Source organism: Haliotis asinina, chromosome 3 (genome assembly GCF_037392515.1).
Source record: "Haliotis asinina isolate JCU_RB_2024 chromosome 3, JCU_Hal_asi_v2, whole genome shotgun sequence".
NCBI classification, from domain to species: Eukaryota; Metazoa; Mollusca; class Gastropoda; order Lepetellida; family Haliotidae; genus Haliotis; species Haliotis asinina.
In genome coordinates, this window is record NC_090282.1 from 48214116 (window position 1) to 48242017 (window position 27902).

The 27902-nt window shown below is 38.1% G+C and overlaps 1 pseudogene; it reads right to left on the bottom strand.

Annotated features, from left to right (window-relative positions):
- Positions 1-27866, bottom strand: LOC137278910 (integrase/recombinase xerD homolog; annotated as a pseudogene).
- Between the last annotated feature and the right edge of the window lie 36 nt (positions 27867-27902).

A 27902-nucleotide genomic window follows, 5' to 3' on the forward strand; every position in this document is an offset into this window, starting at 1 on the left:
TTACAATCCCAACAACAATGTAACACTCAACAATTCTTTTACATTATCTTTGACATATCCATCTTTTGCATTTTCAGAGACCCAACGGCCATGTCTTTTGAACAAACGGTCTGGTACACCTGCACTGGCAGCAGTAGTAGCGCCGCTAGAACGAGAACTGTGCAAGCCAATTTTCTTAACATCTTCCCCTACAAGTTTGAATTTTTCAATAAATATCTCTCTGGCTCTGGAATATGAAATATGTGCGTCTCCCCTCAGAATGTGGCATCCACGTTTTTTACAAAAACATAACTTTCTGAACAGGTACTCCTACGAATATTCGCAAATTCCAGCTTTCTCTATGTAACGCCGAAGCATAGTAACAGGACAAAGTTCGGATCCAGAAGCTGAAATCAAGACATATTTACCGTCTCTATATACATCAGTTTTGCTTTTTTCTATAAAAATGCGCATGTACCCATCAAAGAAATTTACATCTGACCTTCTTATACAAACAACTTCAGCAAATCTGAAAAAAAACCTGCAAACGAAATTAGTGACATTGCAAGAAACATTAAGTCTAACAGTGAACAATCTTTTTTGCCGTACTCAGAAACCAGCTTTCGCAACATGTCAGTATCAATCGGTTCTTTCTTCTGTACAGGCTCGCTGTAATGTCTCATAGCTGCCTCTCTGATGTTTTTGATCATTCTGGCACGGATCCTGCAAACACACCATTCTGTGAGCCCAGCTTATACCATATATAGCTTCAACTATAGTTGGTGAATGTTTACCTTGTTGAATAAGGGAGGTAAGATACAATCCAACATGAAAAGAATTTGCCGGTAAACAGCTCACTTCATCAAACGCTGATGCCCACTTTTGCCATAATTTAAATGCTCTTTTGTATTTTTGAATCGTTGAAGTTGCTTTTGATTTATAAACAATATGAGGCATGCTCTTGGACAGATTGAACAAATCTTCATGGACCAAAGATTCCTGCTGCTTCCATATGCCAATCGAAAACAAATCTGCAAAATTCAACAAAAAATGTTACTTCTAATGGCAATAATGTGCCCACTGAATTTATCAAATAAGTCTTTTTTGCTGCCCCCTGTAATGGAATTGTGAGCACTAAGCTGTATCATATCTGCAACAAAGTGTCTCGGTTCGTCCTTCGAAAATAACATAGGCCAATAAGGGGCAGAAATCCACTTAGGAAGAATTAGAGTTGTTTGTGCTTTGCTATTCAGAACGAAGCGAATGGTCTTTGGTATAAGGTGTACCGGTGGGACATCTCAGTTGTTATCCCCTGCCCATTGCTGTGTGAACGTGCCTACCGCTTCTGTGCCAGGAACCCAAACTCTGGAATTAAACCTCGCTAACTTAGTGTTAATGTGATTTGCAAATCGGTCAATGGAATGTGGTCCCCACCGTTTATCCAGGAATCTGAAAACCAAATCGGTTATACTCCAGTCATCAGAATCTTGAAACCTGCTCAAAGCATCAGCCTTTTCGTTCTCCAATCTTGGAATCCAGCTGAACTTTACCTTTATTCTGTGAAGACTAGCTTCAAAGCCCGCAGTATGTCCACCCTGTGTTCCACTGTCTTGCATTTGACTGTTCCCCTTGTCCAGACTGAATCTGTCGTTCTCGTGTGACGCTACTGACTCTGACAAGCTTGTAAGACGATCTGACGAAGTACTACTTTTTGAGAGTTTCTCTTGGCTGGTCACACTCGGTTGAACTGGATATCTGGGCTGCACGTTGTGACGCTGCAAGGGGGCAAGACGCCCTCCAATGTCCAAATCCACCGCAGTAGAAACATTGTTGGTTAGGAGAGTGGCCTCGTTTGATAGAACGAAAGGTCTGATTCTGCACAGGGTCCAAGCTTGATATGTTAACACTAACGTCAGTGTTAGGAGAAGACACCGTAGCAGACACATTCTGATACTTTCCTCTAGGTCTAAAGGAGGAAGCACGGCGCTTACGCAAGGCTTTCGTCTCCGCTTTCTCAAACCTACGTTCTTCCTCTGAACCTGAAGCAATTTCATCGCCTTCCAACTCTGATACAATACCCCAACCAGATGGAGAACGATCAGCCAGCCTGATATGCTTCTTACGCCTGTGAACGTCAGCAGAAAGTGATTGCAGAGACTCTAAACCCTCTGTGTAACGCTGTGTTTTAATAAGCTTGAAGGATGTATCTATATTATCCAAAAGAGCAAAATTGAACTTGTACTGTAGTTGATTTCCTTTGAAACGGAAAGAAGGGATTTCAGAATCTTTGTAGGCTCTTTTAAATGCAGTGATAGATCTCTGTTCAGTCTCTTCTATAATCTCTCTTTGAAAAGTTTTTAATTTTATGTCCATATAGTCTTTAAACAACTGAAATGTTTCATACCCTTCTACTGTGTCCTTTTGTGTTCCATTTCGTTGCTCGTCTGATTCCTGGGGACTTGAAGGATGTAATACTGACTGTTGATCCATTGAAAGACACGTAGTGGTGAAACTGCTCGCCTGCACAGTGCGAAGACCTCGAATGATTAAACATTCCTTTTCAGACACCAAGAAACCTCTCTCACGTGACTTCGTGACACCACTTTCACGTGCAACTCATACTGCTGCGTTAACCTTTACCGTATTTTACCCAAAATAAATTCATTCACACCTGATCTCAAGATCACCCATATCATCACAGAAGCCAACCACTGTTTCCTGTAACCATATCCCGTGGTAAAGCTGCTTTAGGCAGTATCCCACACTCTCAGCTGTTGGCCGGAACCATTAACCAGCAGTAACAGACTCTGTTATTGCATGAATTTTACATATAGCTCGCCTAAACTTGTGCTTGTAAGATTTTATCTTCACATGATGTCATTATTGAGAACATCAGTAATTGCTTAAACCACCTTCAAGACTTTCTAATAGGTATAATCATGAACAGCAGAATCACAATAGCTCAACATAGTTCCACAATGCATCATTAATGTGTACTTCTTCATTGAAGAATAAAGCCAATTAATATATGACATTTAGTATTTCAGAATTTTTAACTAATTCAATATCACATTACTTGTAAACACAAATTCATAAACAGTAAACTGAATAAAGTCTTTGAATGTCATTTAGAAGTGAAAATACATAAGAGTGAAGATTTTTATGGATATCAACTTCTTTATGAGAGAACCATCTCCATGTTGATGTCGTATCAAGTCTTTGAATGTCATTTAGAAGTGAAAATACATAAGAATGAAGATTTTTATGGATATCAACTTCTTTATGAGAGAACCATCTCCATGTTGATGTCGTATCAAGTCACAGACACATACATACACAAATACACAACCACAGACACGTCCATTACATAGTAAGTCAAAATAGAGATATGTGTAACAATTTGGTTAATAACTTAAGTCGCTTGGTGTTACCTAATTGAACTATGACACTAGCCTATGACATATATGAAGGCTAAAGACTGTTGTTGCTAAAAATTACATCTGTTATAAGTGAATCAAGATTACATCACACAGATGTCATTCCAGTAGGACATTGTGTAAACACATTAAGCATTTGACGACATAAATAACTCTCCTATTCCAACAATGTTAACAAGTGTCATGGATGCCCATTTTCATTATTACAGTGCAGTATGAAGCTAAAAAATACCCAGCAAGCCCACAGAGCCCATAACTGAAAATGTAGCTGCTCCTGTAAACATCTAACCAGCCCTGTAACAAAAAGAGGAAACTGAGATAAGGTGTTAAAATAATGTAATTAATGAATTGATGTATGACTGTTCCACACTATCAGCAAAGAATACTATTCATTGGCTGAAAGCAGTAGTATAAATGATGGTGGTTCTGGACCACACTGTATAACATGTGATATAAAGACCTTCCCTCACTCATCTTAATTTATAAACTCCATAACATGACCACTTTTCATCTCCCATGTAAAAGTTTACAATTCGTGATAAATATGCACTATGAGTGGTTCTGGACCAGCCAATATAACACATAATATAAATAAACTATCCTCCCCTTTATTAATTTTCACTTAATTTATAAACCCCATAATACGATCACTTTTCATCTTACCTGTAAAACATTACCAAACAGTCTTCCTCTCTCTAGGAAGACTGGTTTTGGTATGGGACTAATTTCAATTTAAAATATTCACTTCAGTGAAACAGTTTAACATGTATCTTCTATTATGCCTTTGCTTTTTTTAATAAATGTTTGCTGGGCTTGCTGTATCCCTAGTTTTATATTTATTTTCTTGTCCTCTTTTATTGCAGAACTTTTTTTTATTAATCTTTAATCTTCTTTCATTTTGTTGTATTTTGCTAGTTCACTTAGGATCAAACAAAACTCTTCTTCTGAGATTTTATTATTATTGAGTGCGGTGGAAATATGACCTTCGATCGTGTTTAACTTTGATTCAGCAAGAGTTCTAATTTCATCATGTTTCTTTGCTGTACGATTTATTTTGCTGGCTACAAATTTTAACACCGTCCCAAATGTTCCTGTAAATATAGCTGCTAATTCAAGTTCTTATACAACTGGTGCGGCTACGATGGTTGTCAACAATCCAACTCCTACTGCTCCTAATCCCATGCTAGTTGTCCTTAGTGTGGTATCAGCTCCATCTATATAGTTTAAAGCTCTATTGTATTTTTCCTGTAGTGATACACGGCGCTCTTGTTCTAGCTGTCGTTTTATTTCACATATCTGTTTAAGTCGAAGCCCCTCTACACTCCACTTTACATTTCCTTCTTCATCTAGGGCTGGATATAGCCCCATTCTGTGTGTATATAATATATTTTATAAATTATTTTTTAATTATTCATCATTTAATTTTTGATTGATATATTTGAGGCTTACAAGGTTTAGATTATTGTGCAGGTAAATTGGTGAAATATTAACAGGTATGTTTTTATCTATAATACGAACTCCCCATTGGGGCTTATTAATGGTTCACAGCCTTGTCTCATTATGATCCGGTAACGTTTATTCTCATGTCTTTTAAACCAAATTATTCAAGTAATTTAAAAGTATTCTTGGCTCAGAAATTTCTGCAAAATATACGTCTATAATTAATGTGGTATTTGATTTCATTCTATAATTTGAATCCGAAAAAAAAATCATGTTGGTAATCATAAATACCCCAAGCCACGAGCAGGGTTCCGTTATTTACGACTTTGTTTACATAGTGGTCTTTGCTTTCTATGAAAACAAATGGTGAAGTTAGTGTTATGTTGAGAAGCCAATCGATTTGAATTAGTAACAACACCCACTTGTTGTCATCAGTGAGCATGAGATACTGTGGTTTGTTTTCTTCAACGTTTATTCTTTCAAAGTCTTCTAAATCGAATAATTTACCACCGAAAGATGAGTATATTCTCCATTCATCCTCGTCGTTGCAAACTATATCATATCATGTGTTGCTGATAGATCTTGATGTAACTTGGTTAAAAGTACTACCAGAATCACCACCGACGGTGGGAACTTCAACTCGTCTGTAGATGCTGTTAATAAGCTTAAAAGGGTGTATATTGCCATCTATTCCTGAGTCACATATGAAAATATTAGTTGATGTGGATGGTTCATATTTTGAAAGCCAATTTGTAGATGAGTTTGGAAAGTATAAGCTCTTAGTTGACTGTTGGTGCTACTGTGTGGCGACACGCATGGTTGCTACACTGTCTCCAATTTGTCTGTGTCTACGTCCTTTTTGTGTTTATGTTGATATATTCTATGACTAAAACCCATTTACAATGTTTGAGGGACCTACTATGACAGCGGCGGCGGCATTGACTTTCAGTATTTTGCTGATTGTACAACATCTACAAGTTGTGATTGGAATCACAGCAAGCATCCCAGGAAAACATGGCGGCGATCCACATGTCAACATTCTACGCTCGCAAACGAGGTAAGAGAGGCGGACTACGTCGAAAAGTATGATCACGTAATACCAACCTCCATTGCCCACAATATTGCTGGCAAATGTACGATCATTAAGACAACTAAATGAACTTGAAGCCTGTGTCAAATATTTCCATGAGTTTTGAGATAGCTGCCTACTTTGTTTTACTGAAACGTGGCTCAACCCTGATATTGAAAATTCTTCACTTGAGATTGAGGGATTTGGACAACCACACAGATTAGACAGGGACTTATGCTCACCCGGTAAATCCATTGGAGGTGATGTGTGCTTATATGTTAATAACGAGTGGTGTAAACATGTTGTTGTGAGAGATAGAGTATGTACAGAAGATCTGGAAATGTTGTTGGTGTCAGTTCGGCCTCTCTATATGCCAAGGGAGTTTGGACAAATAATTATCAGCGTCATGCATGTTCCACTGGATGCTAATGGCAACAAGGCAGCGGATACTACCCATAAACATGTTGATATGCTTGATGATATATGTCCTAGTGCACCCAAATTTATTCTTGGAGATTTTAACAATTGCAGGCTCACTAAAACTCTACCTAACTACTGTCAATATGTAACTTGTCAGACACGCAAGGACAAAACAATCAACTTCTGCTATGGCAATGTCAAGGATGCTTTCAAATCATTTGCTAAAGCCGCTCTTGGTAGTCAGATCACAACTCAGTGTATCCCACATACAGACCTAAATTGAAAACCGAAAAGCCAAAATCAAAGTCAATAAAATCATGGACAGCTGATTCACTCGACCAACTCAAAGTCTGCTTTGATTTGTACACTGGAATAAGTGCATATGGTAAGTGCATACCTAAAGGTGTCAGAATCTGCAAAGTTGTGTTTTACGTTGCATGTGACCTTTAAACAATATTTACAAACATCTAGAACTTTCCCATTCCCATGTACGAATTCTGTTTGCAGACTTTTCTTCAGCTTTTAATACCATCCAACCTCATATTTTAATGCAAAAGCTATGTAATATGTCAGTCAACCCGTGTGTTATAAAATGGATAGAATCTTTTCTCGTAAAAAGACCCCAGTTTGTAACTGTTAATAAGACCCATTCAACAACAACATTCATTTACACTGGTGCCCCGCAAGGTTGTGTCCTTTCCCCAGTTTTATTTATTTCATATACAAATGACTGTATCAGTAGCTTTTCACAATGTTTAACTGTAAAGTTTGCAGATGCCGCACTCGCTGGATTTATAAAGCAGTCGAAGAATGACTATTGCTCCGAAATCACAAAATTTCTTGATTTGTGTAGAGTCAACTTCCTTAAAATTAAATGTTAAGAAAAGAAAAGAGATGATTATTGATTTTTGGAAAAGTAAAAGTGAATTACTGCCAGTTGCCATTGATAACGAAACAATAGATAGAGTTGAGGAATATAAGTATCTTGGCACAGTGATAGATTCTAAGCTCACCTGGAACAACAATACTGACTACAAACACAAGAAAGGGCTAAAGCGGTTATACTTCTTACGTCGCCTTCGTTATTTTAAGATTGACACAACCATATTGTCATTGTTCTATAAGTCTTTTATTAAAGTATTTTAGTTTTCAATGTATACTGCTGGTATGGAGCCTGTCTGTTCAAAATCAATGTAAACTTTCCAAAATTGTTAACACAGCAAGTAAAATTTCTGGACTTAAAATGCAAGATATCGACACTATTTACAAGCAGCAAACTGGAAAGAAAGCACGTAGAATTATAAATGACAGTATTCATGTACTTTCTCTGGAATTTCAACTTCTTCCTTCTGGCCGTCGACTGTGTACGCCGATATTCAGAACAAACAGGGCTCGAAATTCTTTCATCCCAGCAAGCATCAGTGTTTTAAATGAGCTATTTTAATGTTTGTTAATCACTTCACAATACTTTATCACTAGTTTCAAACTGTTATATAAATACTTTTAGTGCTAATGCTCCTCAGCAAAATCTTCTTTTTCTTTTTAATGTCGCCTGTATACAGCTTTGATTCCTAAATTTGCTATTACACATTCACATTTATCTTTACCTCAATTTACTGGGCGTTGTTGCTAGCTGTTTCAGCACTACTTGAATGGGTGTTTTGTGTCCTTATGCATGTGTACCTTTTGTACTGTTTGTGTTGTCTCTTGTATTGTATGTGTTTCTGTTGTATTTTAAGTGTTTTCCGTTTCTTATCTTATCTTATCTTATTAGTCACTGATGCGAAATCTGTCCATGCGTGGTTCAATAATGGTACATGCATATTTTACCTACCCAATGCGGTTTTGGCAGAACCAACTCAATTTCGCGATATGGTGTGCTACGACTAGGTGTGGTCTGATGTTGACAGACACTAGGCGTGATGACTTAAGTAAATCAGTTTTCATGTTTCACATATACTACCAGATTAAGCGTAAGCTAAAAAAGAGATCAGCGCCAAACTTCCACAGGACAAGGTGTGGAATGTAACGAAGACGGGCTTATGATCGAAGGGCTTATGAAAGGATTTGTAATGAATTCGGAATTGACCCTAAGACAGATTGGCGTTTAACAGGTATAAACCATGGTTTAGGAATTCCTTACAGCGATGGGCTCTCAGTAAAAGCATTTAAAAAAGATTTACTAACAAACTTTATGAAACGAAAAATGTTTCATATGGAAAATATTTTCCATGCCTTAGATGATATTGTTCATAAACCTACCAAATATGGACCAAGACCAGTGAAAGATGCTAGTGATGATTTAGTGAGACGAGGTATACTTAGACCCGTGAACGGCCACCTCCTCGTGGTGGGTGCTGGGTAACGCCAAGAGCCGTTCAAACCCCCATGTGGACCTGGGTCAACTAGGTCCATAGCACCCCATTGCTGGTTGCAAGGAGCAACCGAATTGGGCAACCTGTTTGCCGTGGGTTGCGTCCTGTGTCGGTGGAGGACGGTAGTCTGGTGATTGAGGGCAGTAGGAGCCTGAACCGTGTTCCTGTTGCTCAACACACCACTTTGGCCCTTACTTCACCTAGACGGGTGGTAGAATCAGCCCGATTCTATCAATCGGCTGGTCACGCCAAGCCCTGTGTATGGACTTGTACGTCACTGCACAAATTTAATTTGAAAATGTTTTACATTTGGACTTGGTACATTTATTCATATCAAATGTCAATGACTTGCAATATGCTGTTTGCTCTTTGCCCAGAGTCTTATGCCAGAAGGCGGTGGCTCATGGGCCAATCTGGTGGATTAGCTATTTATAACTCTTCTGCTGGAGTATATCATCCAAGTATCCTTGGTGCTGCAAGTTGGAGACCTACTTGTTTTTAGCATTGTCCTTGTGATACTCCGTGGTGGGTGGGGAGCTCACATGATGAACCTTAAAACATTAACTATGGCTTATGAAACCCCTATCACCAAGAAAAAACGTCCTCTTGACACAGATCCTGATGTTAATGAACAAAGACCGTCCACATCTATTGACTATTGGCCACGTTTTATAGTACTTGAGACTGTTGACAAGACTCCTTTGAAGCTGAACCCTTTTGCTGTTTCAAAAGGCGTACAAGGCATAGCAGGAGATGTTAAAAATGTTAGACGTTTGCATACAGGTTTACTTCTTATTGAATGTAATAAGAGACAACAGGCAAATAACCTCCTGGCAACTAAATCTTTTGTCGGCATTCCCGTATCAGTCTCTGCCCACCGAACGCTCAACACCAGCAAAGGCATAGTGAGAGACCGAGACCGCCTTTTTGCTGATATGCTGGAAATTGATATTGCCTCAGAGATGAAGGAACAAGGTGTGTTGTATGTAAAACGTTTCACTACCCGTAAACACAATGAGATCCAACAAACAAACACCTATTTGTTTTCATTCTCTTCTCCGACTGCTCCTAAATCCATAAAGGCTGGTTACTGTCATATCAAAGTGGAAACATATATTCCGAATCCACTGAGATGTTTCAAGTGCCAGAAGTATGGGCATGGCGTCAATACTTGCACATTGTCTGTTGTGTGTGCTCACTGTGGTGAGAAGACACACACAACAGAAGATTGTGACAGTAGTTATAAGAAATGCACTAACTGTTCAGGAGACCATTCCTCTTTTTCAAAAGAGTGTCCAATATGGAAGCAGCAGATGGAAATAAACAAACTGAAATTAAATATAGTTTTTCAGAAGCAAAACAGCTTGTTCAAAGATCTGAATTAACAGAAACGTATGCTTCAAAAACTAAGACATCATCTGAGGCGACGAATGAAGCAGCCAGATCAACTTCAGGTTGCCAAACAGATTGGACGTGGGTGAACACTGATTCCCCACAAACTTTTGCACCTGCAATAGCTACCCAAACTGATGAGTCACTTCCTGGCATGTCTCAAAGTCAACCAGAGCCAGATCGTGATGAAAATGTGTCATCTCAGTCTACCACAAGGTCTCAATTGTTGTGTAACGTGCAACAAACTGCTAAAGGCAAAAGAAAACATAAGCCGGATTCTTCCCCAAAAGAACTTTTCAACAAATATGGATCACTTGAGGACATGGATGTGTCCGAAAATGTCCATTTTAGGGCACACAGCTTGTCGCCCACCAAAAAGGTACGGGGTAGATCCCCAATAAACCCCCCTAAAAGATAGTTTACTCCCACAATATTGTACAGTGGAATTGCAGAGGACTAAGGCATAATTATAATGAGTTACAGTTATTGGTCCAGGATTGTACGCCGTCAGCAGTCTGTCTGAAGGAGTCCTATTTAAAGCAGACAGATCTTTTTGAGCTACGTCATTTCAATGCTTATCATTGTTTCTCAACTCCGGGTGACAGAGCCACTGGAGGATCTTCAATCCTAGTCAAACAGAATGTTATCCATAGCCCTATTACACTCACTACTAATCTTCAAGCAGTTGCCGTCCAACTCACTTTACATGTTACTCTTACATTATGTTCTTTGTATGTCTCACCGTCTACAGCTCTTCAGAAGACTGACCTTCAAACCTTATACAATCAACTTCCCAAACCGTGTATTATAATGGGAGATTTGAATGGCCATAACCCACTCTGGGGCGGTACAACTACGAATACTAAAGGTAAACTATTAGAAGAGTTCTGTTCAGATAACGATTTATGCTTATATAATGACGGTTCTAACACATATTTACACCCTGGGACAGGGACCTATTCTGCTCTCGACTTGTCACTCACAAATTCAGAACTACTAAATGAATTTGAATGGTCAGTCCACGATGACCTCTGTGGAAGTGACCATTTTCCTACTATACTAAATTCTGTAACTCCATCTGATGTTCCTCCATCATCAAGGCGAAATTTTAAAAAGGCTAACTGGGCTTTATATGAAACACTGTGTGCTGAAAAACGTTCCTGATGCTATTCGATGCTTTTCTGATGAATTGAACTCTATAGCTGATGAGTGTATACCAAAGTCCTCTGCAGTTCCACATATTCGAAAACCATGGTTCAACGATGAGTGCAAACAAACTAGGAAGGCAAGGAAAAAAGCAGAACATTATTTCCATCGCCATCCTCTGGTGCATAATTTAAATAAATTTAAAATTTTAAATGCTAAAGCACGCCGTACTTTTAAACAGAACAAACGCCAATCTTGGCAAAATTATGTATCTCAAATAAATTCTCGGACACCCATGTCCAAGGTATGGAACATGGTCCAAAAAATAAAAGGTAAAGGTACTAAATCTACTGTCCATCATCTTAAACATGGAGATCAGTTACTTACGGATAAATCAGATATCGCAAATAAACTGGGCGAAAACCCTTGCTAAACACTCTTCCTCTTCTAATTATTTACCTAAATTCCAGCAGTATCAACAATAACAAGAAAAGAAAACTATTAATTTCAACATAATGGGGAAGGTTATAATGAAACTTTTTCTGTTCATGAGCTCCATACTGCTCTTGATCGAGTTCATGACACTGCTACAGGAGCTGATAACATACATTATCAACTCCTGAAGCATTTACCAGAATCCTGCCTTGAAACTCTTGTAAATATTTTTTATGCTATTTGGACATCGGGTAACTTTCCTCCCTCATGGCGTGACGCCATAGTAGTACCAATACCTAAACCTGGACGTGATCATACTGATCCGTCCAATTATCGACCTATTTCACTAACTAGCTGTGTTTGCAAGACCATGGAACGCATGATAAATAATCGACTTGTTTGGTACTTGGAAACTAATAACCTTATCACAGCTATACAATGTGGTTTCAGTAAAAACAGAAGTACAGTCGATCACTTAGTGCGTTTAGAATCATTTGTGAAAAATGCGCTGATTAATAAACAACATGCTGTGTCTATCTTTTTTGATCTTGAGAAAGCATATGACACAACCTGGAAATATGGTATTTTAAGAGATTTACATGATTTCGGTTTGCGAGGTCGTTTGCCTGAATTCATATCCAAATTTTTAAATAACAGACAATTTCAAGTCCGCGTGGGTTCTACCCTGTCTGATCATTACAATCAGGATCAGGGTGTTCCACAAGGCAGTATTTTGTCAGTCACTCTTTTTAGCATCAAGATCAACAGTTTATCTAAAGTTTTAAACAATTTAATAGATGGATCTTTATTTGTGGATGATTTTAATATTTCTTGTCGTGGGAAAAATATGCATACTATTGAACGGCAAATGCAGCTGTGTTTGAACAAAATAGATAAATGGTGTCTTGAAAACGGCTTCAAATTTTCTAAATCAAAAACCAATTGTATACACTTCTGTTGTAAATACAAACCCCATAAGGACCCAGAACTATTTCTCAGTGCTACCCCAATCAAAGTGGTCAAGGAGGCTAAATTCTTGGGACTTATTTTCGACTCACATTTGACCTTTTTGCCACATATTAAATCCCTTAAAACCAAATGCCTGAAGGCACTCGATTTATTAAAGGTTGTTTCAAATTCAAAAAGGGGAGGGGATCAGTCTACCCTTCTTCACTTATATAGATCACTGATCCGATCTAAACTTGATTACGGCTCCATCGTATATGGTGGAGCTTGTCAAAGCAACCTACAACTACTTGATCCTGTGCACCACCAAGGCCTAAGACTTTGTCTCGGTTCTTTTAGAAGTTCTCCTATTGACAGTCTATACTTCGAAGCTGATGAGCCTTCTCTCAACTGACGTCGTATAAAACTATCTTTACATTACAAAATGAGCTTCAAATGAGTCTAATCCCGCATTTAATTGTGTCTTTAATCCTCTCTATGAGGATTTGTGTAACAAAAAGTCTTCCCTTATTCCGCCTCTTGGGCTCAGAATTAAGCCATTTCTTGCAGCTTCTAGCATTGAGCTGGAAAATATAGCTCCTTCCCGTCTTCTCCTCCTTGGCAATTGGTTCGGCCTCAAGTTGACCTAACATTAACGACATTTAAAAAATCAGAAACCAACGAATTACAGTATAAACAAGAATATAATCAATTGAAACATAAATATAGCAATTATAAATCCTTATTTACAGATGGGTCCAAGGACGGTGGCGCTGTGTCTTGTGCCACTGTCATTGGATCCAGAACAATATCTTCTAGATTACCCGATAATAGTTCTATTTTTACCGCAGAGGCTAACGCCATATTAACAGCTCTTAAATATACTCAAAGACACCCTAAACGTAAACAGTATATAATCTATTCCGACTCTCTTTCTTGCCTTCAGGCTATTAAAAATATTTCTTGCAATATTCTTCCACTTTTAATAGAAATTATTGAACTTAATAACTATCTTGCGACTGGCCAATACGACATCGTCTTCTGTTGGTTACCCAGCCATGTTGGTATCTCTGGTAACACTTTGGCTGACCTTGCTGCTAAGGCAGTGGCTGCTAAGGCAGTGCTCAACAAATCTGTGACCCCACTTCATATTTCCTATACTGATTATAAAGCTACCATTAGATCTTACATCCGTGATCTCATGCAGAAGAAGTGGGACACCCAAGTAGGTATCAATAAATTACATGAGATAAAACCGTATGTTGGTTACACCTACTTGGGTTGTCGGTCCAGATTTGAAGAGGTCATTATACGACGATGTCATATTGGCCACACCAGGTAGACGCATGAATATCTTTTGAAAGGTGAGGATCCTCCGTTCTGCATCCATTGTGATGAAATAATCATGGTCAAGCATGTTTTGCCTGACTGTGTTGAATATTCCATCACAAGGAACAATTATTTTAAATCAAGAACTATGAAGGACCTTTTTAGTAACGTAAGTTCTCATTTAATCATTGCATTTTTAAAAGAATTGAATTTATTGACTAAAATGTAAATAAATAAGTATTTTATGAAGATGAATTAGTAACTGAGATTGTTAGTGGCTGTATCCTCGACGGGGGTTGAAGTACGGTAAAATTATTGTCCTCCTGAGAGGGTACGAAAGTCCCAAAACATTTGAAGTCAAATTTAGTCTTCCATCTTTTTAGCCGTAGTATTTATGTCATTTTAATTTGTGTCTAATCTTGCATACAATCACCAGCAACTGAAGGGATTGTGTAAATCCAGCTAGGGATCATGCAGGTAGCAGAAGCACTGTAAGTCCCCATGGCCTCTAGTATGGTGACCTACCTTCAGTTGTTGGTGATCTATAGCCTGTTTTTACATTGTACTGTCCGAATAGTGATATTGGTTTTAACTTTTCACGCTAGTTTTAATTCTTATTGTGATACTCTAGCTGTTTACTGTCCTTCGTTGACAGGTTTTTACCATATGCATATATTCCTTTTTTCCAAGAATGTTCTCGTCACGATATGGCTGCAATATTGCCGATGTGACGTTAAATATTAACTCACTCACTCACTCACTTAGACAGGACTTTGCTCTGTCGAGTAATGAATGGAGAGATGATCGTATGAATTTTAAAGCTGATGTTGCTTTCACTGTCCAAAAAGTGGAACAGCCTCCAGGTTCGGAAGAAGGGGTATCCCCCACAGTATCCCCCACCGGGCAGTCGTCCACTCAGCAACACACCGACCAAAAAACAGCGCTAGTTGTCGGAGGTATCGCGGTTGGCTTGTGTCTTCTTTGGTTATATATTCCTCAGCTGTAACGTACACCAGCCCACACATGGGGAGATGAATGGCCACAGATTTTGAGTAAGCCATGTGACGGTTTTATCCAGTGTGTTGAGCAACCACGATACAATACTTCCTAGGATTCTGGTTAAGGCTTCTACCAGCGAGTTAAGTCAGGGTTTTCCCAAGTGATTTGAGATGTTCTTTCATCCAGTCTCTGACATCACCACCACTCGGTGTTGCTAAGTTTCCAACTAAAAACCACCCCAAGAGATGATGGTATTATTTGGGATAACCCAGGCTTAGCTATAAATATATTTGGGCATGAGGGTAACACCTTAATAATACACAGGATAAGTCTTATTAAATCAGAAAGGTCGTCAAACAGTTAATCCATTACTAGTGCAGGAGGGTGAAAAATATCATTGTACAACTATACAACATTCCAGTCAGTTGGTGTACAGTGAGTCAAAACACGGGGGAGGTAACACTTTTGTGAAAGGTGCCTTCACAGGTTTTCTAGGGCTGATCTACTCAATTTACACAGGGATGATTGCCTAGGTATAGGGGAGACAGCAATATGGGTAGATATGCCAAGAGAAAATAACAATATCTTGAAATTTATCAACCACAAAAATCAGAAGCCAGTAGCATACATTATCTACACATACTTCGAAGCTATCATTAAACCAATCGATATAGTGGCTCCATCCCCTGATGCAAGTTTAACTCAGAAAAATTAAGAACTTGAGGCTTGTGTGTTTGGGTATGTGGTTGTTCGTTGTGATGGCCAAACTAACACTCCCATTATTTACAAAGGCCCAGTCACGGCTGAGAAATTTCTCAAGGCTTTACAACATGAGGAGGAGGAGATCAAGAGAAAATTACACAACATAACACCAAGCAGATCGTGTGGCTCACATCAAAAGCACACATTGTCATGTATGCTGTAAACCTTTGAATGGTGATTCAGTGCAAGACCACTCTCACGTGACAGGGAAATACACAGGTGCGGCTCACAATGAGTGTAATCTGAAGTTGAGCTTGTTCATATTCCAGTGGTTTTTCACAATGTACGAGGATAAATAACCCAGACGACTTAGCTATAACTAATTGATACACAGAAGAGAAAACTAGAGCTTTGCTGCTACGTAAGGGTATTTACCTGTATGAATACATGGATGTCTGGTCTAAGTTTAATGAGACAGAGTTACCTACCATTGACCGCTTCTATAGCAAGCCGTCAGATGCGTCTGTCTCACAAGATGATTACGAACATGCGAAAAATGTATGGGAACAACTAGGCAGTAAGACTCTAGGTGATAACCATGATATATTTATTTGAAAAAAGATGTGTTGTTGCTGGCAGATGTGTTCGAGATATTCACAAAAACATGTTCAAAGCAATATGGGTTGGACCCCGCATGGTATTATTCTAGCATTGGGCTATCGTGGGATGCCTTACTGAAGAAAACAGCAGTGGAGTTCACCAATTATTCACCAATTATGATATGCATCTGTTGAGAAAGGGTTATGAGGTGGTATTTCTATGGTATCGAAACGTTATGCTAAAGCTAACAACAAGCATGTGGAAGGCTGTAACCCTAATAAACCTACAAACCATCTACTCTATCTCGATGCTAACAACCTGTACGGTTGGGCTAAGAGTCAATATCTACCAACAGGGGGGTTTGAATGGGTGTCTGACCAACAGGTGGATGTCATGAGTATTGCACCTGATTCCGATAAGGGTTATATACTTGAAGTGGATTTAGAGTACCCCATGGAATTACATCAATCTCATAACAGCTATCCACTCACTCCTGAACGTTTGAAGGTTAATCCCAAATGGATGTGTGAGTACCAACATAACCTGATGAATGGACCACTAGCAAATATAGAAAAACTGGTACCGAATTTGATGAATAAAACAAAGTGTATTGCTTACTATTGTAATTTACAGCTGTATCTATTGCTGAGTATGAAGCTTACTAAAGTACATAGAATACAAAGTTCAATCAAAGCCCCTGGATGGAGCCCTATATCAGGATGAAAACAGACATGTGAAAGCTGGTCAGCAACGACTTCAAGAAAAACCTATACAAACTAATGAACAACTCAGTATTCAGTAAAACGATAAAGAATTTATGAAAAGGTGTCAACATGGAGCTAGTCAGGTCAAGTGAGGAAGACAAGCTCAGGAAACTGATAGCAAGACCAGCACACAATAGAAGTACTATATTCGATGATGACTTGGCGGCCATACATATGAAAAAGAGCCATATTAAACTTAATCAAGAGCATACTAGACCTTTCTAAACAACTGATGTATGACTTCTAATATAACCAACTCAAGAAACAATATGGTGACAGGTGTGATGTGTTGTACATTGATACTGACTCACTGCTGATGGAAATTCAAACTGGAGATGAGTACGAGGATATTTAAACCAGTATACACATGTATGACAGCAGCGATTATCCAAGAGACCACCCCATGCACAGTCAAGTGAACAAGAAAGTATTAGGTAAGATGAAAGATAAATGTGCTGGCACACCAATCACCGAATACATGGGGTTGAGACCTAAGATGTATTCTATCAAACGACGCTGAAATAAGAAAGGCTAAGGGTGTGAAAAAGAATGTGGTGAAACGACATATCAAGCATACCCTCTACAAACAGGCTCTATTCAAGAAAAAACACTCAAACACCAAATGAGCATACTCCCTAGTGATGGGCACAAGATATACGGGATGACTTTGAATAAGACATCTCTATCACCGGTGGATACAAAACGATGGATAGCCACAGATGGTGTCAATACATACGCTTATGGTCATTCCTTCATATCTGGGGTGACTTGCAGTCAACTGTCTGCAGGACCTCGCACTAAAAATATTTAAGTAACAGAAATATAATGGAGAGAATTTACTACAGCCCTCAGGGATACTGGAAAGGGGCAGACGCTATTAAAAAAATAGCTAAATAGCAGCAAGAAATCTGGTATTCATATCCCTAATCGAGTTCACCAGGCCAGCCTGTTGTTTCTTCCACATGACACCATTAGAGGTAAAACCTACAAGTATGCACTGACAATCGTCGACGTAGCCAGTCGCTAGAAGGAAGCCGAACCCTTGACCCGAAGGATGCGACACAAGTAGCCTGCAGATTTGAGCGCAGTCCGCTGGAGTGGCCCTCTGGATTGCAAGTCAACCTGGGTAGAGAATTCATGGGTGCCATGTCACAACTGCCAGCCAAACACAATGTCGAGATAAGGAAGGGTGTGGCAGGAGAACATTGAAGCCAATCCATAGTGGAGAGATTCAATCGCTCCTTAGCTGAACGTTTGTTTGCACACCAATATTCACGTGAAATAGAATGGGGTGTGGGGGACTTGCAGTCAGCTGTCCGCAGGACCCCACCAAAGACTGAATGGGTAGTGCGACTTCCAACGGTGGTTGATTTTATGAATCACAAGGTTACATGTATACTCGATAAGAGGCCAGTTGATGCAAGCCGCATGAAATCCATTGTAACAGAGGCAGCAGCACCCAGTCGAAAAAGAGACAAAAAGATTCCAGATCGCGCACTTGTTAGATATTTATGTCAACCAGGTGAATACGAGGGAGACACCCATAAACGTGCTACAGATCCTATATGGTCTGTGAAAACATATAATATTGACTGAGTTGATATAAAAGCAGGGGAGCCTAAACTGTACTTCCTGGTAAATGGGCCACGTAGAGGATTCGTTCGTGAGGATTCGTTCGTGAGGAATTACAAATCATACCTTCTTCTTTAACAGGAGTTAAACTTCACTGATGTAGTGTTTTTTGTTCTTGTAAATAAGCTGAAATCGTTTTTTATCCGCGCCATGGGCTTTACATAAACAATAATGACCTTTCACCCCTATTCCACACACTGAGCACCTGTAGTTGATATTATCTTCACGGTGATAAAAACAATAACTCACGCTCTGGCTTATTTTACCACAAATATCGTTTTTGCCCATAAGTACCCATTGACAAATATGTGGAGTTGTTCTCATTTTCTGATATATTAATTTGTGTGATTAGTCTACTTGTTTAAGGATTAACACTGTCGCCGCTAAACCAAGTAAGACGAAGACCAACTCATGTTCTTTCTGTCCCTCAGAAGGAGTGTAATACTGAGACATCGTTGGTTCATCTAATGGTTCCAGTTGTTTACGCGTTAATGCGTAGTATTCTTTCATAGTTTCATCAATGTCTGTGCGGCCCTTAAACCCCGACAGGTCTTAAGTCCCGATTAAACATGAATAATCATTAGTGGGCGGGGCTTATGTGCTACGTCACATATGGGAAACTATGGTTTCCAGTGAACTAAGAACTGAATACATGTCTCAATGACAGGCCTCTTCGCGTTATGCAATGTCTCAACCACAAGATGCATACGAGGTGTGTGTAAGTATTTAGTATTTGTGCCTTTTATTCAATATATTGTGCTTTTGAATTTTTTAGATGCAGCTTCCTACAGGTAGCATTGGCGGAGTTGAAGCGATTTCTAAGCCATCTCGAGAACATCCACTGGCTGACATTAGACTATGCCATGTCTCAGCCCAGTCTTAACTTTTCATTGCAATTCTTCCATACACAGTAAAATATATTGTCAGCCGACGTAATACTTATGCGATGCATATTGCCACACCTAATTAGGCTATTTCCGCGCATGTCAAAAGTGGGTCAACTCTGATAGTGCACTGATGTAAGACAGTTTACCCAGGCCGAAGCAATGCTAGTCACGCTATCAGCTATTTCACATTTTGAAAAAAAAGAAATATATATGTCCCCAATTTTTCCTAGAATGACAACTCATTTTTCTGCATTTTTGGTCTTGTATCTGAAGTAGACAGATAAATTATTTTAAAGTGTAAATTTAATGGTTTCTGGTATGAAACCAATATAAATATAAAGCATAAAAAATAACCACTATGCCAAAACCTTCACCAGCCAATATGCCTGCAGCAGGCCTGTTCTCTCTAGAATACCATTGTGTAAAGGTTGTTTTTAAAGACAGTACACTTACTGACTCTTAAAAGTCAATTATATTTCTTCCATAACTGGAAATCACTCAAATATCAACAATTTGGTAGTATTTATGGAATTATTTTTATCCCTTCTTGACAGTCTCCGTGATTCCTGATCCCTGATCACTTGGAGCCTATGCAGCCTTCTGTAGACGAAATATTTCAATCACTCTCTCTCCCATTTCAGTCACCACTTTCCGCACTCTCTGCGCTTTAGAACCCTCTCTGCACCCTCTTGGTTGCTTTGTCTTGTGCAGAGACCCCACCGCATCCCTTTTACCATGTACAATCCCCTCTTAACTCAACATTTCATTCATTTTCTCTCTCACCCCAGCCCACTTTGGCCACTTCCTTGGCATGTCAGGCAGACAGTCAGAGTGTACCGTTGACCTGCAGCCAGCAGCCCCAGGAGAGCTTCATCCAGCCCTAAGCAACTCTAGGACTGGTAGGAAATAAAACGCATCTTCTTTTTGCTCGACCTATTCTTGAAATGCATTGTGTACAGCCTTCAGTGCTGACTGAATCATCTGACAGGTGTGATTTGATGATTTTGTGTAAGAATTTTGTGTTCTTTTGTATCCATGCAGTAATTAAAACTAATTTCTAATATTTAGTTGCTTCTTTTCTAGTCTGATGACTTCTGCAGAATGTGTACAGACAAGTTTTTAAGTCAAAAAAGAAATATTCTTTCTTTAGGGCACTATAAAAGAACAAGAGATGGTAAGATGGTTAAATTGTTATTATTTCATCGCTGAGAACTGAGTAATATACTCGACACACTGACAGTGCCACAATCAGTTCCATTAGGTCACACCTCCTTTCCAAAACATGGGTATACAGAATGTCAAGTCACAATATGGACGTTGAGAATGGAGACTGGCTGCGAATGATTTCAAATGGTCCGTGAGGACAGTTGACCTCTTAACATCTCAGCCCTGGTTCATGTAGCCAGCAGAAATCTGTCACGTAGGTGACGTAGGATGATTTGACGGTCTTCTGCGCGTGTCATCACACATGGACAACCTGACCTTTTGCAATCAGAAGTGGTGCCAGTTTTTTTGTAGATGACCTCGCAAGTCATACACAGTACGATATCTGCATGCCATTGCTCTTGATCTGATCTTCCCGCTTTTCACATGTCAACGGCACATTCACGTTGCACATTTGACAGTCGTACCATTTAATCCTCTCAATGCTACCGTCGAACCCATTCGACAGGAGTGCAGGATAATGACATCTCCAAATAAAACTTGCAATAATTATTCAACGAGTCGGATTTACGTGTCATATGAATTATGTATGGAATGTGCTAATTCTCACCTATTTAAATATGTAATGTTCAATACGTTTATATACCTTAAAACGAAACGCCCGCGAATTAAAAATGAGATCGCCGAATTTCTCGGCACGCAGTCGAAAATAACGGCCATTGTTGACTTCCAGCGCACCACGCCGTGTGGTACCCAGTCTAATATTTTCTTCATAATGAAATATTTTTTGATAGTTTAGTCGATATTTTTTGTTCCTTGACGAAGAGAAAGCTCATAAGTTTCCCATTTTCTAAAAATTAGTAACTTTCGGCTCAAATAAATATAAACAAAACCAATCTCAATGTTATATCATCGATTGGACGAATAGAAACGATCATGGCAACGGCGGTAAACAAACAACTCCACATGTATCGTGATGCCGAAGAAAATGTGCCATCCTTTTGACATATCCAATTATTTTATCTGGAATTAATTACACGGTGTGAATAGGTAAATGTTATTGCCTCTGCACAGAAATTACCAGATTTAGCGATTTTATTTTGATTTGGTTTGATAAACCTTCCAACATTCACAAAGTTGACAGCCGTTGGTGACCCGAAAGGGCGTGGCCAAACTCGCGGTCTTTCTAAGTGACAAGATACGAAGGATGTTTGAAAATATGCGTTCATAAGCCGAATCTGAACACATATACATTGAAAGAAAACGACTCAATACCTATATAATGCAGATCATGAAACGGTATCACAATATTTGTAATTGTACCCACCCTTGATGAAACCGGAAGCACGTACACGGCATGGCACTCGTGGAAGTAAAATGTGAACGAGTTGGAAAACGACCATTGATACATTTTCTAAACTGATTCAAATTCCCGTAAGATCCATACTATACACCAGAATTACCTTTCAGTCACCCTCAGTCATTTACTGTTAGTTGTGTTCAATAGCAGTTGTCATTTGTTGCTTGTGTTGTAGTATTTCTCCTGAAGTTAGCCGTCGATGTGTTGATCTTTAGTTTAGCAAATCCGAAGTCGATGATTTTCGCGGTCTATTTTTTTCAAAGAATGTTCTGACACGGGGAGACATATAAATTGTCAGTGTGTCGTAACAATAACAGAATATTCTTCTGTGTATATCGTTACAAGAAGTACAATTTTGATGATTGAAGATGTAATGAAACAAAAAAATCATTTTTCCTTTTGCAGAAACGAACGAAACCAGAGCTAGTGTGAGAATGTAACGTACAGTAAATGTATGTCATAAAAATTAATTACTGCTTAGAAAACAACTGTCATCGTCTTTGTGAATCAGTATTTATTTTAGACATTAAAACAGCTAAACATCACATCTTTTGTTCACGAATTTGGAGCAAAATTGAAATTATATTGTTACTCCAAACAGCAGAGCTTTCGGAGTTAATTCTGCCTAGTATAATGCAGGTAATGTTTCAGATCAAATTGTTTGACGTGTGTGCATATTTGTATAAAAAAATCATGTCATGTGGCTCAGTCCGTGGTTCCATACAGCTTTTAGATATTGCACTAGTGCAATCTGAACTGCAAAATGTACCTCATGTTTATGGCCATACTTTTTACCTACTTGCACACTGTCTATGTTCATATTTTACTGTTAAAACAGACTTCATCTGGGAAACAGACTGATGATCCAAACTCTTGGAGCAGTGATTACACTGACAGTGATCAAAAGACAGACTCATTTTTTTCTTGTGATGAAATTTCATGAAGTAATATGAAATTATCATACCAGACCTAGAATAATTTTGTTGTAGTGATGTTTTGAATATGGAATGTCAAAACTACAAGTGACAGATAATTAAGTGTTGAGTAGGAGGTGCAACCTATGTTAGTCTTTGGCATCAAGGTAATCATGTGGTGGCAAGTAAATTTCTTTTTTCCTAATACTGAGCTCTGCAGTGAGTGGTTTTTGTTGTCCAGTTTGGAGCTATTCTTTAAGATTTCAGTTTGGATTTTTTTCATTGCCATGTGTATATGGCAAAGACATATATATCAAATGCTTCCAGATCTTTAACGGAAGACTGCTCAGTCCTTGGCATTTTGTTATTCAAGGAAGACCGTTCTTCATGTTTCTTGTTTCATGATGGCTATTGAACACTAAATAATTGGAGTATATCACCTTCAGACACTTCAGCAAACAGAAACAATCCTTGAAAGTTCATTAGACCCATTTCATATTGTGACATTGCTCCTAAACCCAGGAAAAGACAATAAGGTAGAATAATATATATTTACAGAATATGAAGCCTGTTTACTTTCACCAGAGACAATATAACTTCTTATATGTATATGGTTTCTTTTTTTTCAAATGATAACATTTTCTGATAAATTTACATGTACTGTTACTTCAACAACATAATTGACATTATTTGTCACATGCGATTCAAAATAATTCAGCAAACAAAGTGGTACTGTTGAAAACAAAAATAACTCATCACCCATTTGTATTTGATATACATTTTGGCACGATATTATGAAGAAATAAAATACACAAAATAATTTGTAACATCTATCCATATATTTTATGGCATACATGTAGTTGTAATAAAAAATTGTGCAAAACTGTCAGCTTTCCACATTACTGAAAGACATTAATTAAAATTTGGTTATTTACACGTTGCTAATGCATTGACAGATTTTAAGTGTCTTTGCCCTTGTCTGTTTGAGAGAGAAAAATAATTGTCATATTATTAATATCATTTAACATATTAAAGTATATGAAAAGATTTAAAGTTGTAACCAGTTATGAAACATAAAGCATTGACAAATCTATCATAATTATTCATCAAGAACGTTAATTCATTGCATAAAATTATGAATGTAATTCAACTTGTTCTAAAGTGAGACATATAACTTTCCCAATCATGTAATATAAACGCAATTTTTATCAAATCACCTCCGATATCATGTGAAACTATAACTGAAAATATATTTTTGTTTATAAAACATGTATACTGCAGTTCTTACTACACTACATCGTCATAAAAAGAAAAGCATGAATGTTATTTTGAAACACAAATGCCACGCCCATATCCGCGCACCTGTTGTTGAGAATGATGTTTGTACACGTTTCTGTGTTGGACCATGTGAAAAAAGGAATAAGCTGGGATCAACATGCATCACAATTATATCTTTGCTATCTTTATATTCAGTGGACAATAAAGTAATGTGCCTAATATGAACAAAAATTCAAATAAAAGATACTGAAAAACTTGCATCTGCAGTGTTGATCGACTACTGTTTCCGGGTCACGGGAGCATACAAGGTCAAACTGGTTCGGCTATGTGCGAATTATATAGTAAAAAATACACCAAGAAAATTCTATGAGCTCTGATTAGTCACTTTAAACAGTTATTTGTGCTAAATTCAGACGAAATATCTCCAACTTTTCTGTTCATATTCAATACCGAATGAATTTCATCAGGCAATCCCCGTCTGTGACATCACATCCGGTGACCTTTGCACTTACTAGAAAACAAGTTAGATTTCACGATCTTAATTTTCGTCCGTCTTTCGTCATACTAAACGGAAAATGATACATGGAACACTTGTAGAATGAGAAATTCTCCCTCTTTCACCAGGTCTTACACAGAAGAGTTCTGTAATCTTTCTTCTGACCAAAAATGCTATATTTTATGTAGGAGTTCGACGAAGCGCGCCATGTTTGTTTTTTAGTATGCGTAACACGATTTAACACCGTCTTTTTGTGGGTTTGTGCAAAAATTAATGAACCATAAAACTTGATATTTGCACTCATGAATGCTTATGAATCATGTATTTTATTCTGCTATTTTCATTACATGACACGTTTAAATAAACGTAATAGTGCCATTTCATTAAGACCTGTTATGACATCGAAAATGTTATTTGTTTACGACGAACGTTTTCGATTATTTTTTTTTCAGAATTATTTTTTAATTTGTCGTCGCGCGGATATTTGCCGATTCAAATATACGAAATTAAAGTCAGATACTTATGAAATATCAGTAATACGAATATTGAAATCGGTTTGCGATAATTGGACAATTTATACGGTTCCTAGTATAAAACGCATCCGGCTACCAATTGAGTAATTCAGGTAAATTCAGGAAAATTTACTGTATTTATGTTTGTCTTGTAATTAATATCTGTACGTTTGAAATTACCTGGATATTTTTTGATAATAATGTTTATTTTTGTATGTAGTATTAATGAGCTGAATATTTTTTCAGTTGTCCCTTATTTAGTGACGCACTGAGTGTTTGAAATCACCCACCCTCTTATTAGCGCCTTATGCTGAAATTAATTCAGCAGGCTAAAGGTTAAAGTATGGTTAGAACTGTGGTTTAAAGATGTGTGGCAGACTCCAAGGTGGTGCTTTTTGGTTTTTAAAGGTTTTTGTGATTGTGTTATTTTCTTGGTTTCCATGTATTATTTTCTTGGTCTCAAAATGGAGGGGTGGGCTTTGTTCGCAGAGCACAACTCGAAAACCATTTCATATCTTTCAACAGATCTTGGCAGATATATGAGACAGGTCTTGAAATTGTGACTTTGCTGGTTACAGATCTATGGCATTTATAATTTTCATGATTTCAATGGAAACAATTCAAACTTAGTCTAAAAAAACAATGAGTAACTCTCAGATGATTTGTCCTTTCAAACATGTGGGGGCCGGGGGATATGTCATATTCTGATGACTGTGTCAGTTCTTGAGGCCAATGCAAACATGTGCAAATGAAGAAAACTTCGATGCAAAGATCACATGAACGATTGCACATGCAAAACCTGATGTGGCACTACCGTCATTTGCTTGACGAATTGATGGGTTTGAGTGGGTTTTGCTAACGTTTTTCTAGAGTCGAATGTTTGGGATCCCATTTCGGATATACAGATGTATCATCAGAGAAACATTATTCATTATTATACCCCACCCCACCCCCCCACCCCCGGCATATAATGGAATAGGAGAATACAGTGTTTTGTTAAAATGGGCTGTTCTGTCTGGGCTCAATTTCTTGAGGGTGACTTGTGATGGCTTTCATAAAAGATCAGATGAAAGACACCGAACTTTACTGACATTTCTTTTGGTCCACAATCTTCACATTGTATTGACTCCACCCATCCATGATTTGACCCCGAGTTCAAGGTTGTTTAGTGTGTTTCAGATTGAAACTGCCGGTGACCATTGTTGACAGTGGATACGGCAAAATTGAGATGGTCATTCCATGCCGATATGGCTGTCAAATAGTTATTGCTACCTAACAGTTATCGCCAATACATAAGTATCAGTGTGCACAGTTCGGGGCATTGAATTAACAATTTCTGTTTTGTTTGCAATGTTTTTTCACAACACTAAAGGACAGCTTAAGAATCTTATGGGGTGTAGCATAAGAGGAAAATTAAAGGAAAAGTTATGAACTGCATAAATGTTTTCACCTTAGTCGGGGCAATATCACACAACCAATATAATAACAATCTATACCCTATGAATAATAGTTCATGTTAACAAAAGTGATTAATTGCTCCATTCCCTATCAGTCTACCGCAAAAATCAATCAACTAGTCACACAATCAAATATCAGAGGTTACTTTATCATGATGCAAACATACATTAATTCACAAATGAAACAAGGAATTCTGAAATGGCGATAGAGTAAATTGTGAGGAAACACCTATTTGTACTGCCATGATTCTCTTCTGCCATCTTATGTAAAAACATGATCAGCAGCAGTGAACTGACAGGTCATATTGGTGAATAGCTCAGTAAGTACCATAACTAATTCTGATTGCGCGGAATATTTTCGTAAATGCTGCTAAAATATGGTGATAACTTTTCAGCAACATGTTAACAGCCTGTTAAAAGAGGTTATTTTTCAATGATACATAATGTTGCTGTTTAAGTTAATGGGAAAACACTTCAGTTTTAAGCAACCTGTAAAGGCAAGTACACACTTTAATAATTCATACTTTTATGCTTTCCTCTTGATATTTTACCGTGGATACCAGTTGGCAAATAGTGACAGATTTCATAGTACTGGGCGTGAAGCTATGGCTACTTTAAATCGAATGGATTCTTGAGTGGCTCAGATTTGAACAGAGCTTTGTTTTGTGGTCTATCAGTGACAAGAGCCCACATTGAGTCATTGTTACCTGGTTTCTAAATTTATAGAACCGATAAATTTGACAACAAATTAGGATAAAGTCACCTCTGCCACTATTTGGGTGTCTGAGTTAATCTTCTCAATGTAGAGTCACAAGATGTGAGTATTGTGAGGATGAAATGTGTTCACTGTTGTTGGCACAACATGTCACAAACCCTTTTAATTGAAGTAAACAATGTTGCATATGATTCATTCTTTCCGTTTGACCCTTTTTGCATATGAATAGACATAGCTTTCTTTTAAAAAACACTTTTTTCATTAATGGCTTTCAAACAAGTGTTTAGTCTCATGGCTGTTAATTTCTTATTTAACATTTAACATGATACTGACACCATTTTCAACTTGTAGAAAGACTTCTTGTGACTGGGGAGGTTTATCCCTGCACAATCAGCATAATCAGAAGCCTTCACATCCATGTTAGTCTAATGTTGGCAGTATGTAATCAAGCACCC